This window comes from Notolabrus celidotus, chromosome 8 (genome assembly GCF_009762535.1).
Source record: "Notolabrus celidotus isolate fNotCel1 chromosome 8, fNotCel1.pri, whole genome shotgun sequence".
Classification (NCBI taxonomy): Eukaryota; Metazoa; Chordata; class Actinopteri; order Labriformes; family Labridae; genus Notolabrus; species Notolabrus celidotus.
The window spans coordinates 21,114,284-21,129,952 of NC_048279.1; the positions used below are offsets into that span (position 1 = coordinate 21,114,284).

The 15,669-nt window shown below is 38.8% G+C and overlaps 1 long non-coding RNA gene across 1 annotated transcript in view; it reads right to left on the reverse strand.

Moving 5' to 3' along the window:
• Positions 1–7,110: 7,110 nt before the first annotated feature.
• LOC117816940 overlaps positions 7,111–15,669 on the reverse strand; it is a 56,919-nt gene continuing 48,360 nt past the window's right edge. The window contains exons 3-4 of the long non-coding RNA XR_004632060.1: positions 8,615–8,670; positions 7,111–7,355 (exon numbers count right to left, since the gene is read on the reverse strand). This is a non-coding gene — a long non-coding RNA (uncharacterized LOC117816940). The remainder of the gene's footprint in view (positions 7,356–8,614; positions 8,671–15,669) is intronic.

A 15,669-nucleotide genomic window follows, 5' to 3' on the forward strand; every position in this document is an offset into this window, starting at 1 on the left:
ACTCAGCCATTTCAAATAATAAGCCATAGATAATTCAAGTGAACCTATGATAGCCAAATTTAAGTCATTATGGTTTACTTTCCTAGAGCTTAACTTTGCTAAACCTCACCCACTTGTAAGTGAAACACTTGATACGTTTACTCCATAGATATCTGTTCAAAATATTAAGTATTTTTCTTAATGCATACACCAAAACCAGAAACCTGCATTGTCTCTGGTATCAGCACTAATTTTTTGATGCAACACTTTTCTTCAGTGTTATAGATATGGGTGTTTTCTTTTCTATATCAACCATCCTTCTGAGTGCTTCCACACCGCTTCTAAATGTGCTCAGCAACTTTCCAATTAGTATGACAATTGGTATAGAAACTGTTTTTATAAGAAAGAAATCTAGCAAGGTTTTTAGTTCAGCCTGCTCTGTGACCCAGTTAGCCTATGTCGTTGAAAATGATCCTGCAGATGCAAATTATTGGGTTGAGATGCTGGTAAAGTCACGTATAAGCCAAAGATTGCAGTGTTTGCACAGTTTAAGTATAGTGTTATTCTTAACAAGGGATTTTAGTTGCTCTGCAACATGTTATTAAACTGCTGAACCTTCTGTAAATATGTTGGGTCATTTAAGGAGGAATATACCAATCTGAACATATTATGTATTGCAGTCTGATTAGCCTTTATTCCCCATGATCACAGAAATTAAGAGGCCAGTGGGGATGGTATTGTTAAATGTTTAACCCTCCCCTATTAACCTGTTTTTGTAAGTTTGTTTTGTTCCCATGTCCATTTTTCAGTATTGTCTAAACCATGTATAATAACTTATATGTACAGAAATATCTATTAGATGAGGGTCAGAAGCAATAATGAAAAGAAAAAAAAATGGGACCAAATATTGGGTCCAAAGTTCTTCCATCTTTCATTGTAGCTCTAGGGGAAGGATCCTGTGTTTTGTTGCAGTTCTACAATAATAGAAAATAGCTTTTACACATTTAGACCACCAGATGACAGCATTGGTTAAAAGTCAAATAATTGGCACCAACATCTCATCTTGTTTTTATTGGTGAATGATGGAGCATCATGTCCCTGCTCCATGGGACACTCAAAAGAATATCCATGTGGATTATTTATTTGAATAATTCTGACATGTGGTTTGTTAGACTTTATTAGGTTACCATATGCTGGATATTAGTCAGTGTCTTGTGAATTATGAAAATCCCTATCAGAATAAACATCAGTGTTTGCACTGAGCAACAACCCCAGTGATTATCCCCATGGTGTCGCCCTTCTCTGGTGAAATGGGAGGAGTTATATGAGATGGGCAGAGCTTCTGTCTGTGTCTGGCACTCACAGAATGGCTCCATCATGGAGAAAAGTGATATAGCAGTTTGTGCAGCTGACTGCCTCCAAAATTGTTCAGCACGGGTTTCAGTGCCAATTCATCACCATCTGCTGCCCATCAGAGCCGTAATGATCTGTCACGTGGAAATGAATGAGTATGGTGTGCAGTGGACAGGAGCTGTCCTGTTTCTCTTCTCACCTGTTCATCTCACATGAACCATCAGATGAGCAAACCATCAGACGGGAGGTTATTGAATCCTTATTTTTTTAAGCTGAAAGAGAAACTTTATTTAGTGGTATAGCTCTGAGGCAAATTATAAGTTTACATGGGTTTATCCTTCATTTTATTTACTCTACTTATTTATTTGACTTGTGGCCACACTTTTAGATCAGCTAACTGACTTGGCTCATGATCTATTTTTTAAAGATTACTCTTTTGCCATTTGTAAGTACTTTCTTTGCAGTTAAATTTATGCAGTATGTGTTTTTGTATACTGTTCATAATATTACAGTCTATGATTTAAACACACAGATCTACAAAACTCAAGTTTTAAAGCACCTACACATTTAGCATGTTTTAAGTGCCAGTCAAACTTATAAACCCTAACCAAGATTAAAACATATTACGTTACGTCCATCTTTTTTTCATTGTGGCAAATAAAAATGAATATCTGGGCAGTACAAAGACACAACAAACTTAACTATATGACTTAAATTGTGACTGACCACTTGTACTTGTTTGTAAATATTTCCAGAAGTTCTTCAGCTTTAGTAAGCTCTTTAAACTTCACTAACACTAATAACTAGACATGTTGTTGTACTCAACTTGATTTTCTTGTTTGTAGATCTATTTGTGGTATGTAGTTATTACTTACTCCTGCAGTATAGCCACCTTCATGAAATGATTCATCTATTTAAGTGCACTCTGTATGGATGCCCTTTCAGTAATGTCACATTGTTCTCTGTACTGTATTGAGAGAGACCTTTATACCCATATACAGGTCAAGGTCCATGGTAGAGATGACTTACAGTCTGTGTTGTAATAGTGACCAACCTTCAAGAAAGAAACGTTGTGTGTGTATGCGGAGTACATGTGTGTAGTAGAGGTATGGAGAATGTGACCCAAAACAGATGTCACCGGGCTCACTGGGCTCTATTTTCTCATCTGTGGCCGTCTGCTAAAGGCGAGAAGAGATGGATGAATGAAGGTGGAAGGAGGGCCTCTTGTGGACAGAAGTTGGCTTGTCATCACTAAGAAATGAACAAAAGACAAAGGAGATGAAGATGCATCCATCAGAAACTTCCAGAGGGAAGCAGAGAAACACAAACATACTTTCATGAAGGTTGTGAAACTTCTTGCCTCTGTGAGGACTATAGCCTGCCCCTGTACAAGTGAGTCAAAAAACAGACAACTTTTCACAACCATTAAATAATTAAAACATCTATGGAATCAGTTCCGCCTCATGTGAGAGCTTTCAAGATTTGGAAACAGAATTTTCTATCCATTATGTGTCCAGCTCTCAACTCAGATGAGGACACCTCTGAACTCCTCAGAGGGAATAAGCAGCACATATTCTCTGCTGACAAGCTAATCACTGACTCAGAATGAGTCTGTCTCTTGGGATCTGTTTCTCTGTAAAAAAAGAGGATCATAATCGTCAGTACTTCAATAGCTTGCTCATGACTTAAACCAATCCTCTTAGGATGTGCTGTATGGGTATAATAATCTACAACTATTGCTGTCTGCCACCATCTGCTGTACAACAGGGAGTTTTATTTTTTGTCACAAGTGCAAGGATTGCAGTAGCACTGGTGTTTGGGTGTAAGTGTGTTTTTTTTGCAAATCTCAGAATTGACATTCTTTCCACATACCGAGCTTTCCTACTCTCTCCACGGAGGCAAGAGGAGATTTACGGATCTGCGTCCCAATATTAAGGGGATTAATCAGGAATGGGGAGCTGAGGTTGTCATAAATATAAATGAGGTCTTTGAGGCATAGGGCGAGACATGCTGCATGTTCACAGTGTGTAGCCTATAAGGAGTTTATCAGTGCAGTGGATTAAGACCAATAACCTCAATTTAGAGGCCAGGAGACACAGTCAATCTTAATGATGCATTGGAAAGGGGTTAAACCCAGAGGTAATATGGACCAGCTGGCCTGTCTACTCCACTCACTGACCCAGGGCGTAATCCAATTGTCTTCCACGCCTCAGGGAGGGAGGAGTTCTCTGCAGTTTAAGTTTGATTTTAAAACTCTTCTTTGACTTATTTTCTGTAACTTGTATTAAAGTTTTATAAATATAAATAACACAAGTGCTTGAAATACAATGTGCTTCCTGTCAATGTTTTTTAGCCTGGAGGATAGTGCTGTATCGCAGTCAACACATCCTGTTGATAAAGCCTCGATGCCACCTATCACTCCCTAAGGACAGATTACCAGATGCTTCCATAAATCTCACAGCTTTCCCAGGGCCTGATGGTATATCTTCTTAGCTAGCAATCTATGTCAGGGAATTAGAATCAATGGAAACATCTGTAAATGCATGAAAACACACATTTGAAACAAAGATGACAGAAGTACACAAACATTTTTTCAAACTGGTTGAGTTGCTTTCAGAAGGATCTACAACAGAAAAAGTAACAGTGACAAAAAATAATACTGCAGTGGCTCTAGAGAGATCCTGGAGTCTTGGCTGTCATTCCTCAGGAAAATCAAGTTTTCATACCAGCGAGTCCAGTACATGCATTAAATCATGCCATCACTCATGCAGCACAGCTTTAAACCAGTCTGCAATCATTATATCAGAGCCACGACCATGACAAGCTCACAGATGGACTGATAGCAAAAGAAAGATGGAAAGAGGGGATGAAACAGGGGAGAAAGATGGTGGAAAATTGATTTTCCTGGAGCTGCATTAATCAAATCGACAACAGAAAGACCATTATCAGTACAATGGATTTAACACAGCGTGTTTAATGAAGGATAAGACATCTCTGGTGAGGCAAGCTTACTCTGAGGGATTGTAATGATAGGTGTGATCAAAAAATGACCTCATATATGAACAATGCATACATGTAAAAGTGAAATTATCTACAAAAAAGTCTCCTTACATTCTTACTATCGCGTAGAATAATGACTCTGGGTTGTATTTTTAAAATGCATTTTAAACTCCAGCTGTCTTGCTGTTAGAATGAGATCATAATAATGTATGCAACCTACGCATGAATCCGCTCTGGCGTATAGTGTGTATCTGCTGCTGGAATGTGTAGGATGCTGAAATTAGGACACTGAACACACAGCATGGGACAAGGAAGACATAAATTTATTCAGACAAACATTGTGGAACTGTTACAGCAAAACCAAAATCTATTCAGTGAATTTCATTAGAATTTCAAAATTGTTAAAAAAAACAAGACAAAAAGTATACACTTTGCTGCCATGTGAGGGACAGGAAGTAAGAACAGGTTTTTGTGTTTGTTTATTGTATTTTTGTGTGTGTATATAGACAAAAGGGGGAAGGCAACAGTCAAGCAGGAACAGTAGCCGACAGGGGTTATTCATGGGAGAAACAAGACCAACAGGGAAGATCAGTCTAACAGTAAGGTAAGGAAACATGGGGAAAAAATAACACAAAGATTTGGTTTACGCTCATTTTCTGAAAAATTCTCTGATTGTAAATCAAAACACAACCCTCAGTACCATTCAATACAAACACTCCAAAGTATGATGGGAAAATTGTACTACTACGCCAGCCTCTTGTTGGAATGAAATGACTGGGAGCCGAGGATAAAGGGAAAGATTGAGTGAAGAACCAGGACGCTCCACAGGAGGGAGACAAAAGTGAGAGATGGGCTAGAAAGAAGCACAAAATACTCTGATGAGCACTGTTGTTAGTTTTTCAACAAACGTTATGACTGTTATTCAAATTCAGAAGTAGAAATTGTATTATTTTCGAGGAAACCCAGTGAGAATAAGATGTCTTTCAATTCGGTCTGTGTGGCTACTTTATTTTGTTTGCTGGTTGTGTGCTGATTTTTCACACAATTAGCTTTGGTTTGTTTGTTTCATGGGGTCCTTTTTTCTTCTCTTATTTTGACTAGTTTTCTCCAGGGCTCTTCTGGTTAAATCTGCCTGTACTCTTTGCATGGCATAGAGGCATACTACTGGCTTTGTTTTGTTATATTTAATCGTATTTCTCATCACTGTTTGCCTCAATGTCTGTATGCAGCAATAAATACTTGGAGAAAACAAGAGTCTTTGCATTACAAGTCAAACATCACTATACATATGTCTTTAAATGTAGGGAGCATTGATGCCATTAATCCATGAAGTTGTGATAGGCACAAACTGTTTTGGTTGCATGCTTTACTTCTCATTTTTCTAAATAAGCAGTACTGTCCTGTTTGCGTATGACTGCTCTCATTTAGCACTTTTATGCAAAGCACTTTTCAACCATTCAAGCACCCACTCACACACTGATGGCTGAGCTAACCCAAACCGTTTACAGCAATTTGGGGGTCAGTGTCTTGCTCTAGGACACTTCAACATGTGGTGAGGAGAAATCAGGGATTGAACCACTGAACCTACTTCACCACTTGCTCTAGCTGCAGAGCCACAGCTGAGTAATTCGTCCCTGTAAATATTTCACATATTTTTTCATCTAGTGCTGATAGAGATTTAGATCTAGATATATTTGTTATTAGCAGACACTTCTTGTATGATATGTTCCTCAGCTTTAATAGCTAAAGAGACAAATATTGTTGATAACCTGAGCATCATGTGAAAACATTATTAAAATTCTTTGAGCACACCAGGAAAAGCAGACTCCAGAGAGAGACTTGAGCTTGTTTAATTAAAATCACAGACAATCCTTGTTACTCTTCAGATTATTTTCTGGCACTTGGGTGGTGAGGCTTTTGTGCCATGATTCTCAAAAAAAAAACACCTGTTTCTGTTATTTCCCTTATGACTTGTAAAGATTTCAGGAAAACAAGATTTTTAACAACTTCAAATTTGTTGGTTTAAAAACGTTTCTCCAGAGAGGGAATTTGGGAAAATAAGCTACAAAACTGAGGTCATTTGACTTGCTGCGTTTCACTGGATGAATAATTTACAGTATCTTGAAGGTAGTAGTATTGCACAGCTTGTACATATCATGTAACATGATATGTCTGTCAAAACATCCATCCTGCGCTTTGGAGGAAAAGAGGGTCATTACTGTCGGCTGTGATGACAACAACGGAGAGCAGAAGCAACAATGTTGAAATGTTAGCCATCATGAAAAATGAATATCCCTCTGTGCTCTCCAAGAGGAACTTAAACTTAGAATCCAAATGTCAAGGCAGGGCTTTGAAGCTTGCCATTCAAAGGACCCATGTCTTTACCCATTTAAAAATGACAATTGTTTCTGCTTGCCCTCCACGATGTTACTGCTGCACGGCTTCCTGATTTCCAAGATAGCATGCCGGGGGTCAGAACAGAATGTGCGTGCGTTAATCCTGCGTCAAAAAAATGAATTGTGCAAAAAGGGATCTCCATATTATCGTGTTACCTCAGACAGCCCTAGTCTCAACGCATTATTAAAATTCTCCATGTTCTCTATGGTCCACATTTTCTTATGATTTAATTTGAAGGGCTCATTATAGAGAAGTACAAAATATTTCATTCTCAGTTATAATTCAGTGAAAGTTATGACCTTCTTAGAAATGTTGGTTGCATTGGCTGGCAATTTAAGGACACAGTTCAAAGTAACAAGACACTCACTCCAAATGCTGTTCAATCATCATATCAACAAAGGCAACCTTAAAGTTGAGGACCCACTGGAAAGGCTTCAGATCTGTGCTGGGAGATCAGAGGTCCCTCGTTGTGTATTGCATCCAGCCGGCTTCAGTCTCAGTACACAGTTTTTTTTTTCATCATTTCTCATCTTTTTCTCATCAGCAGCTCGTCAGGGGGTGGGTCTGGCTTCAGCTGTGTTTGCTGCTCTCGTTCTTTGATAAGTCTGATAGCTCCTGCTCCTCATCTGTAGAAAAGCAAACACAGGCAATGGCCCATGCACTTACAAAGAGGCTACCAGATTTTAGGGGAAACACAGGAGAGTTTGTGCTCAGAGATGAAAAGAGCACCAAGTCAGCAAACACAAACACAGGGGGTAAAGAAAATTACAGACAGACCTAAAACTGAAACATAAAAGCTTGAGAATAACAACCCCTGCTTTACCTCAGAAATTTAACTTTAAATGCCTTTGAGCTAGTATCTATTTAGAATTACTATGTAAGGTATTCCTGCTGTGTTGTATACTCAAGAGTTAGGAAGAAATCTTTTTCTAATGGTAAAAGATTTAATATGCTTTAAGGTCTAAATGCTTACTGAAAATTACCACATCTCTTAACAAGCATACCTGCAAGAGTTTCCCCCTGTGCAGTGATACTTTTTATTCAACACCTAATCATAACACTCCTCATTATGTGAGCGTGCTAATACAGGGAAATTAAAAGTATCTACATTTAAGATTGTAGCCTTATGTTACCTCTGCTTGTGGTTTTGGTTGGGTTACTATGGCTTCCTCTATATTTCAAATCCTCTCAATAACAAATGAAATGCCAGACACAGCATGGTATGGAGAACCCAATTAAACGTGTGGATAGAGCAACAACGTATAAAGTAAAAAACTCTACTTTGACGTGAATCAGCGTTTTACCTACATTCAGCAGTAGAGGACACACTTAATGCTCATGTAGCTATGATAAAATATGCAGGTAATGTTCAAAAATGTGTACTGACATGTAAGCCAGAGCCTGATGAGTTGATGTACAATATGGCACTCTTCTGAGTTTGTGGATTTGAGCCTTCTAGTAAACAGAAAATGCTTCCATGTGACCTTCAAATATTTAATTTTGTCTGTCATCCACACATCACTTCACATCACTAAACACAGTTTTCTTTTGTTGTCTTAGTAAAATATTAAAGAGAAGCTCTGAAGGATTTCTGAAGATTACACAGGCAGACCGATGACAGTCTTTCAGTGCTGTACCTGGATCAAAGACCTAACACTGTGATGGAGATAATTTTCAAAAGGAAGGACAGGAGAAACACAATTTTTTGTATACCTAGAAAAGAGATGGCAACTAAACCTGTGTTAAATCACTTTCACATGCATAACCACACTCAAATAAAGGCATTTCTTTCAAAATGTGTATCAGCTGTGTAGCGGATAGAATCTGTGTTAGATGTCCTTGGCCCACAGCGAGTGGTCGACAGCTGTCATTCTGTTGAACTGACCTGTAGGCCTCTTCCTCTTCCTCTGGAACATATTTACTTCCTCTGGCAAAGCAATCCTACAAACACAGAGAGACACAGTTTTAAAGAAAACACTGTTTTCACAACTGACATTTTAATTTTAATTTTTCACATTATTGTTTGCACTTTTCTGCCTGACACCTTGTTTGGCTTGTACAAACTTCTGCAAGTTTTCTGTCAACAAAAACCTGTCTATGCTTATCTCCTCTGTTTCTTTCCTGCCTGACTTGCTTCCTTCTCTCTCCAGGTTGTGCCTCCTTTTTTCACTCTCCTATCATTCTCTCCTCAGCAGCCTGCAGGAGGCAGTACACTCAGTTAGGTTTTCATTACTTACTTTTCACCTCTTGCAGAGAATGTCCGCAGATAATGTCCCATTTTTTGGATGGCATCAGAGTGTGGAAATGAGAGCAAGTTAAACTCTGTGCAACACCAATTCTGAAAACCTCACCGTTCAATACTCATTACCGGCTGCATCCTTCATTTCTTCCCATCCGAACTCCTAACTGCATGTTCTTACTCCCCTCAGCTTCATCACTCCTCTTTGTCAGACTTCATTAGGCCAAGGAAAACTTTACCCATCCTCCACACCAGGTGTCTGCGAGCAGTAGCACCACTAACTGACTCACTCATTGATGGTTTTCCTTCCTTGATTGAGTCACAGGAGGGGTGTCATGCAAATCATACTCTTTCAGGTTAATGGCACTCTACTCTGATAGTTCCAGTAGGATGTTAAGGTCCTCTTAGATTTGACTTCATGAAGTGAGTGAACATTTGTAAACTAATTTATACGACAAACATTACCCCGAAAATCAGTAAATCTTGATCTGTTTGGCTAGAAAATCACACAGATCTTTAAATGTATAATAGATAGTACTGAGATATGCCTCTCTTTTGCTGCCTGTCTGACTAGTGCCTCACACCTCCATCCTCGACCCCTTGTGATTCTGTGTATTCCAGCTCCAACTAGGAACTGCCATTGTTGTGTGAATGAAACACAAATGTATGTTGTATTAAGGAACATATTTTTAAAATTGTCTCGTCTATCTAAAACAATTGGTGTCAAAAAAAGTATCCAGCTGGATTTAGACATATTGATTTTTTGTCCATAAATGTCAAACCTACAACCAGAAATCAAGGGATAACTATGACATTGTATTTTATTTAAAACACAAACACAAAACACAAAAACACGTAGGTTACGTTTGATCCATGGAGCACTTAATGGTGCTTTTTAATCTCCTGTCAGCAAAAGTTTGCACTCTGATCCTCTACTGTTCTGAAAAAACACATTTAAGTGATGCAGTAGGGGTGGACCATTTTTAGGCACCTTTTTGGCATCATATTTAGCTGAAAGGAAGAACATTTACATGTTAGATGGATTAGGGAATAGATATAAAGATGTACATACAACACAATAATGTAGTTGTGTAATCTATTTCACAAATAAATCTGTCACTTTAAAAAAAGATCATTTCTGTTTTCACTGTGTCATTGGCCCTTATCAAGATACTTTCAGGTTAGAGTGCCATCTGAGCAGGGCACGGATTGTGTGGTTGATTCTGTGCCTTGTACTAACTATCAAATGAAATAGAACCTCAATATACAGCTCAATGTAACAATATTTTCTTTTATCTTTCTTTTGCACTTGACAGTGAACAAATTGGTAGATCGAATTAAGGATAAAGGGGCCCCAATATGGCCTATAGAAGTTAAATTGGGTGCCCCATGTAGAGGCTATAATCCTTGAAGTAGGCAGTCTGGGTTCGATTTCAACTTCTCTCCCAGTATCCTGCTCTATCCATTGACCTATTCTCTAAATAAAGGCATACAAGCCCAAAAATAAACATAAAAAAGGAATACATATGAATTATTATTTGGGGATTTTAAGTTTACGTCAGAGCAAGATCAACTTTTCCATGCTATTGTTCATACTTGAAACAACATACAGTCAAAAGACACAAATCTAACGCTGGCTCTCCCACACTTTTAAAGCTACTTTATTACCGATGTATACTTCCAAATGAAATGTTTTTTGAGTTAAAAAATGTGTCACTGTCAATTGATATCTTAACTCTACCTTTTCAGAGATTTTTGCCAAACACTCCCGGCATCAAATTTAAATTCAAGAGTAACAAGATGAACAGTAGGGGGCAGTAATGCAAATGAAATGAATCCATTCACAACAGTTGATAACTCAAAAGCAGTTAAAAAAAGGAAAGACTTCTAAAAGCCTTGCAACTTCAATATAGTAGCATTTCATCCTCAATCCTGTAGATTTCCATTTATTCATCCATTATCAATACCTAATCCTAATACCTTATACTAACAAGCATGTCTGTGGAGTGTGGGAGGGAGTCACAGTACCCAGCAGGGACCTACCATGCAAGCTCCTCATAGAGAGGTTCTTGTTCCCTGCCAAGGGCTTAGTACAGAAACATATATGCTTTGAGTCATCAGTGCTAACCACTGCACCACTCTGCAGCCATTCTGTAGATTTGATTGGAGGCAAATCAAAACCTCTAACTATGAAATAAGAAGAATGAAGAGGGAAAGAACTGTTACAAAACCCTTTAGTCCTACACCTATAAATACAGAGATGATGTACTCATGTTCAGCGGCTGAGTGACAGTTTTTGCAGGATTTAAGGTAGAGGTGACTGGATTCCAACGCCGATAGAAGAAATGCTTTTGATACCTCCTAGTGTGCAGAAATTGCTGCGGGCAAGTTTGTCAGTCTATGTGCCAATCTTACACATAAATGTTATCACTCCAGAAAAGTTCTTTTATTTTCCTGATGCAAAATGACATTTTATTTTGTCTGTGTCCTTTCTACCTTATAACATGTTGTCAATCTTGGCAAAAAAATAAATGTGTATGGCATTTATTCTCAGTGCATTCATGCATGTCCAAAAAAATGGCTCCATCTGAGCCAACATCAAGCAATAATAGAAATCATGTTAATAGAAAAATATAAAATATAAATAACTTTCCAAATAATGTACCTTTAATTCTATAACCACGATGGTATTGGATCAGTGCCTGATATGGGCCCATAAATTCAGGTCTCAGAACCTGAATCATAAAGAAAAAAAGGTGTGTGGGGGGGGGGGGGGGGGGGGGGGGGGGGTGTTGGTATTTCATCAGAACACACATGGATAGAGATATGTAAAAAAAATCTCACAAAAGAGAACAGAGACACAATAATTTTCTTCAAACTCTCCTTTCTATACAACACAGAAAACAACCTGTTTTATGTGAGAGCAGTATCGTTGATCAACAGAGATGGCAGCATGTGAAGGAATTGCAGGAGACAGAGTGTGTCTATAACACAGTAACAGTTTTACAGCTTATCATCAGCTGGAGCGTCAGAGGTGAGAGGAGACAAGCACATCACAGGTGAAGATCCAACAGCTATCTCACAAGCACAAACCATTTATCTCAAACATGAACATCTACCAAACTTATTTTCCCCCAGATCAAACACTGAGCTACACGTCTTGCTCACTTTAAAAGTCTTTTTTTTTTTGCTCTTTTCCTCCTCTGACAGTCTTTGGTGTTTGGATTTAAACTTCATTTGTTCACTTTGACAATCACTCCTCTGATCCTGCTGCTGCTTTGACGTCCCATTTCTCCACCTTTGTCTCTCCACTCTCTTCAGACTCTGCACTGTGGGCAACAATGAGTCTCAAAGGAACCCTCTTTTCCGTTTTATTCGGCGTGACCCAAATTGTTTTGGACAGGAGCGGCACGGCTGCCTGTGATGGAAGTCCTTTTACTGGGCACTGAGTCAGAACGCTGGAGCGGAAAACATTTGCACACAGGGAGGAACACACACACACAAAGGACACAAAGGGACAAGATACACAGAGACAACATATCCCGCTAACTGTTTTTTTTTCAGCAGCACAGCGGGGTCAGGTCAGCGTAAAGACGCCACTGTTAGACACACAACAGACATCAAAGTTGTTCCACATGGAGTACAAGGAGAACACTTGTACATTCAGAGCACAGGGGGGCTCAGTGGTTAAAAGAGACCTTCAGACAGCCCCCTGTGAGGGGAGGGAAACATTCACCCTGCTGAAGTCATCTTGGATGAAATACTGCGCAAACAAGCCAGAGGGGCCCCGCCTGATCGGGCACTCCTTGTGTGAGAGAGCAACAATAGTTGTAGAAACAGATCCATTCATAAAAGGAAATATAACATAGAGTTATTATATTGTTATACCTATGTCTGTGAAATGGCTCATGGGCATTAGCTGATACATTACAATGATTTAAATATCTACACACTCAATGAGAAACATAAAAGAATCCCTGCAACAAAGTGACATGTGTAACATGCCATATTAACTCTATACATTTTAAAAGAAGCATACCACTACTTATCAAATGTAAGCATTATTTTGAGCACATTTATGCATCTTATCAGCTTATTTGGCAGACATGTTAATTTGCTCAAGTTATCTAAGGTTATATTTAAAGGTCCCACAAAATGTTTTTCTTTTAGCTCTTTACAACATGTCTTAGTTGTCCTAACCTGTAGCATTGTCTTTGAAGCAGGGTTTTGAAATCAACTGCAAAAAACATCACAGAATTCAGCCTCTGTGGAGGATCTGCTGCCTCTCAGTTTTTAACCTCGTTTTCCACACAGTAACCTGAGTAGGCGGGGATTCTATGATATTTAGGCCCTTACATTCATTTTGTTGTATCTTTTTTCAACTCAATATTTGAGTAAAACACTTTAAAGAGGATATGGTTGAATATGTTCTCAGTAGTAGAGGCTTTGGTAAACAAGAAGGCTTTGCCCTGCTGTGAGTAAAGCAGAGGACACAGAGAGCAAAAACCAGAAGTGAAAGAGCCTTCATAAAACAGAAAAGGGGAGAAATAGAGAGGCGAGTAATTCATCTTTGCAGACAAGAAGTGTGGGTCCTCAGTCTGCCCTTTATGCAGAAGTGTCACCATCAAATATAAGAACGGAGCTGAAAAAGGATAGAGGAGGATGACATGGAGATGGATAAGGCCATTGAGAGTTAGGGAGAGGAAAGTGGGGAAAGTGAGATGACCGTGGGCACAGAGTTGTGCTGGAAGTCTGATTTAAACAACGCTTATTGATTCTGTTTATTTAGAGATTAATTCAGCATAAAAGATTAAAAACACACACAGAGCCACAGAACAAAAAAAACATTTTCTTATGTTCTAGTTTTTTTTTTTAGGCTGTCATCAACTATAATCTACTATGGATTAAGTCGTTTGTGAATTAAACTAAGGAACACTAGAACATGTTTAAAGTTTTGACACATATCAGTGTTTTTGAGCCATGTTTCAGGCAATCTGATCAAATAAGTGCCAACTTTCCCCCTTGGTGTGCTGGTATTTGATTCAAATAAAGTAGCTGCCACTGTATACACTGAAGAAGATGATAAGAGGACACATTCAGACTGAGACTGAGCAGTGAGGATTTCTGTGTGTGTAAGGCTTTTGTTTGTGTCTTTGAGCTTCACATGCAGATAAGAGGAAGCTAAACACCCTTGCAGGAAGGCTGTATGATTGTCATCACACACTATTGATTTGAGCCACAAGTCAGACATCAAACACTGGATCATGACTAGGAATTACCCTCCTGCCTTTCATCCTTCTTTGTCCTCTCCATCTTATTCCCTCCTCTATAATTCATGCAGTATTTGTTTACTCAGATCAATAGGGGATGGCAGAAAGAAAACAAAGCAGAGGAAACACAATAGCCATAAGTTTCTCCTTCTTGGAATTGAAATCCAAATGTCTAAACCTGACGCTTTTTCTTTTTAGGCTTAATCCACTCTCAGGCTGAAAGACAGAAACAAACACAGCGAGAGCTACTAAACTGTGTTATGTCATAATGTTAAAGAGAAAATGTCTTTATCAAGAGCTACCAAAGATCCCTCTGACTTTCTCAGAGTCTTTAGTTAGACATGCACCACTTCTAGATTTGAAAAGCTATGAAGTGTATTAGTGCTATGTGTCAAAGTATGGATGGATCAGTGCTGAGCATTAACATACACTACTGATAGTAATTGTGATGAATGGCATGTAAACATTTAGTCACCCTATTTGAGTCACAACCGAGAAAGAAGCTTCAAAATGACTGCAGCAGGAGTTTTAGTCATCTCTGAGATCAAGGACACAGCAATATTTATGAAAACATCAATTCGCTCACCTACTCTGACACACACAAAGACATAATCACTGAACGTGTCCATCCTTACTCACTCAAAATGATCTCTGAAAAGTAAACAAACTAGAAATACCACAATGATGATTTCAAACTGCACACATTTATATTTAAGCATCTAAACATCTTGTTTTCTCTCGCACAAATTTACAAATATTGATTAGCCTCTAGCAGGGAAGTCATTACTTTGTCAGGTATGGTAGAAACTCTCTGACCTTTACAAAATCCTAGCAGGGATGATGGCTCTACTGAGAAATATTTTCCCCCGACTCAACATAAATGTTCATTGCAGCTCAGGAACACGAAAAATTGAAGAAAAAGGAAATTAATAAAAACATAGCTGAGGGGAGGGAATTAGCTTCTTATAGCAGCAACTTAGACAGTATGACTATACTAAGAATCATGGGTCATTGTGTGCTCATCTCTGCAATCCTTTAATAAGGCCACAGTGCATCACAGGTATACTGATGAAGAATTTCTGTTTCATACCCAACAGGGAGGGAAAAGACGAGCTGAGACCAGTGTTATGGATGAGTCCGAACCTTGAGGTCTGAGTAGAGTCTCGAATCCCCAGTCTTCAAGTCTGAGTCAACAAAGAAGTGTCGAGTCCCCTTTAAGAGAGGATTTGTAAGAAAGACCCATGTCCCACTCCAAACCATTCACTGTATTGACATGGAAACTTTTGGATGTATAGACAACACATCAGATCCTGTCTGAACCAGTCGCCGTGTTCTAATTTATCAATGAAGTCACAGCTTCGGGTGTTGCACCCCTCCCTTCCTGTGAGACACACTTGTTGTTACTGCTGCTGTGGGATCGCTGTCCGAGAA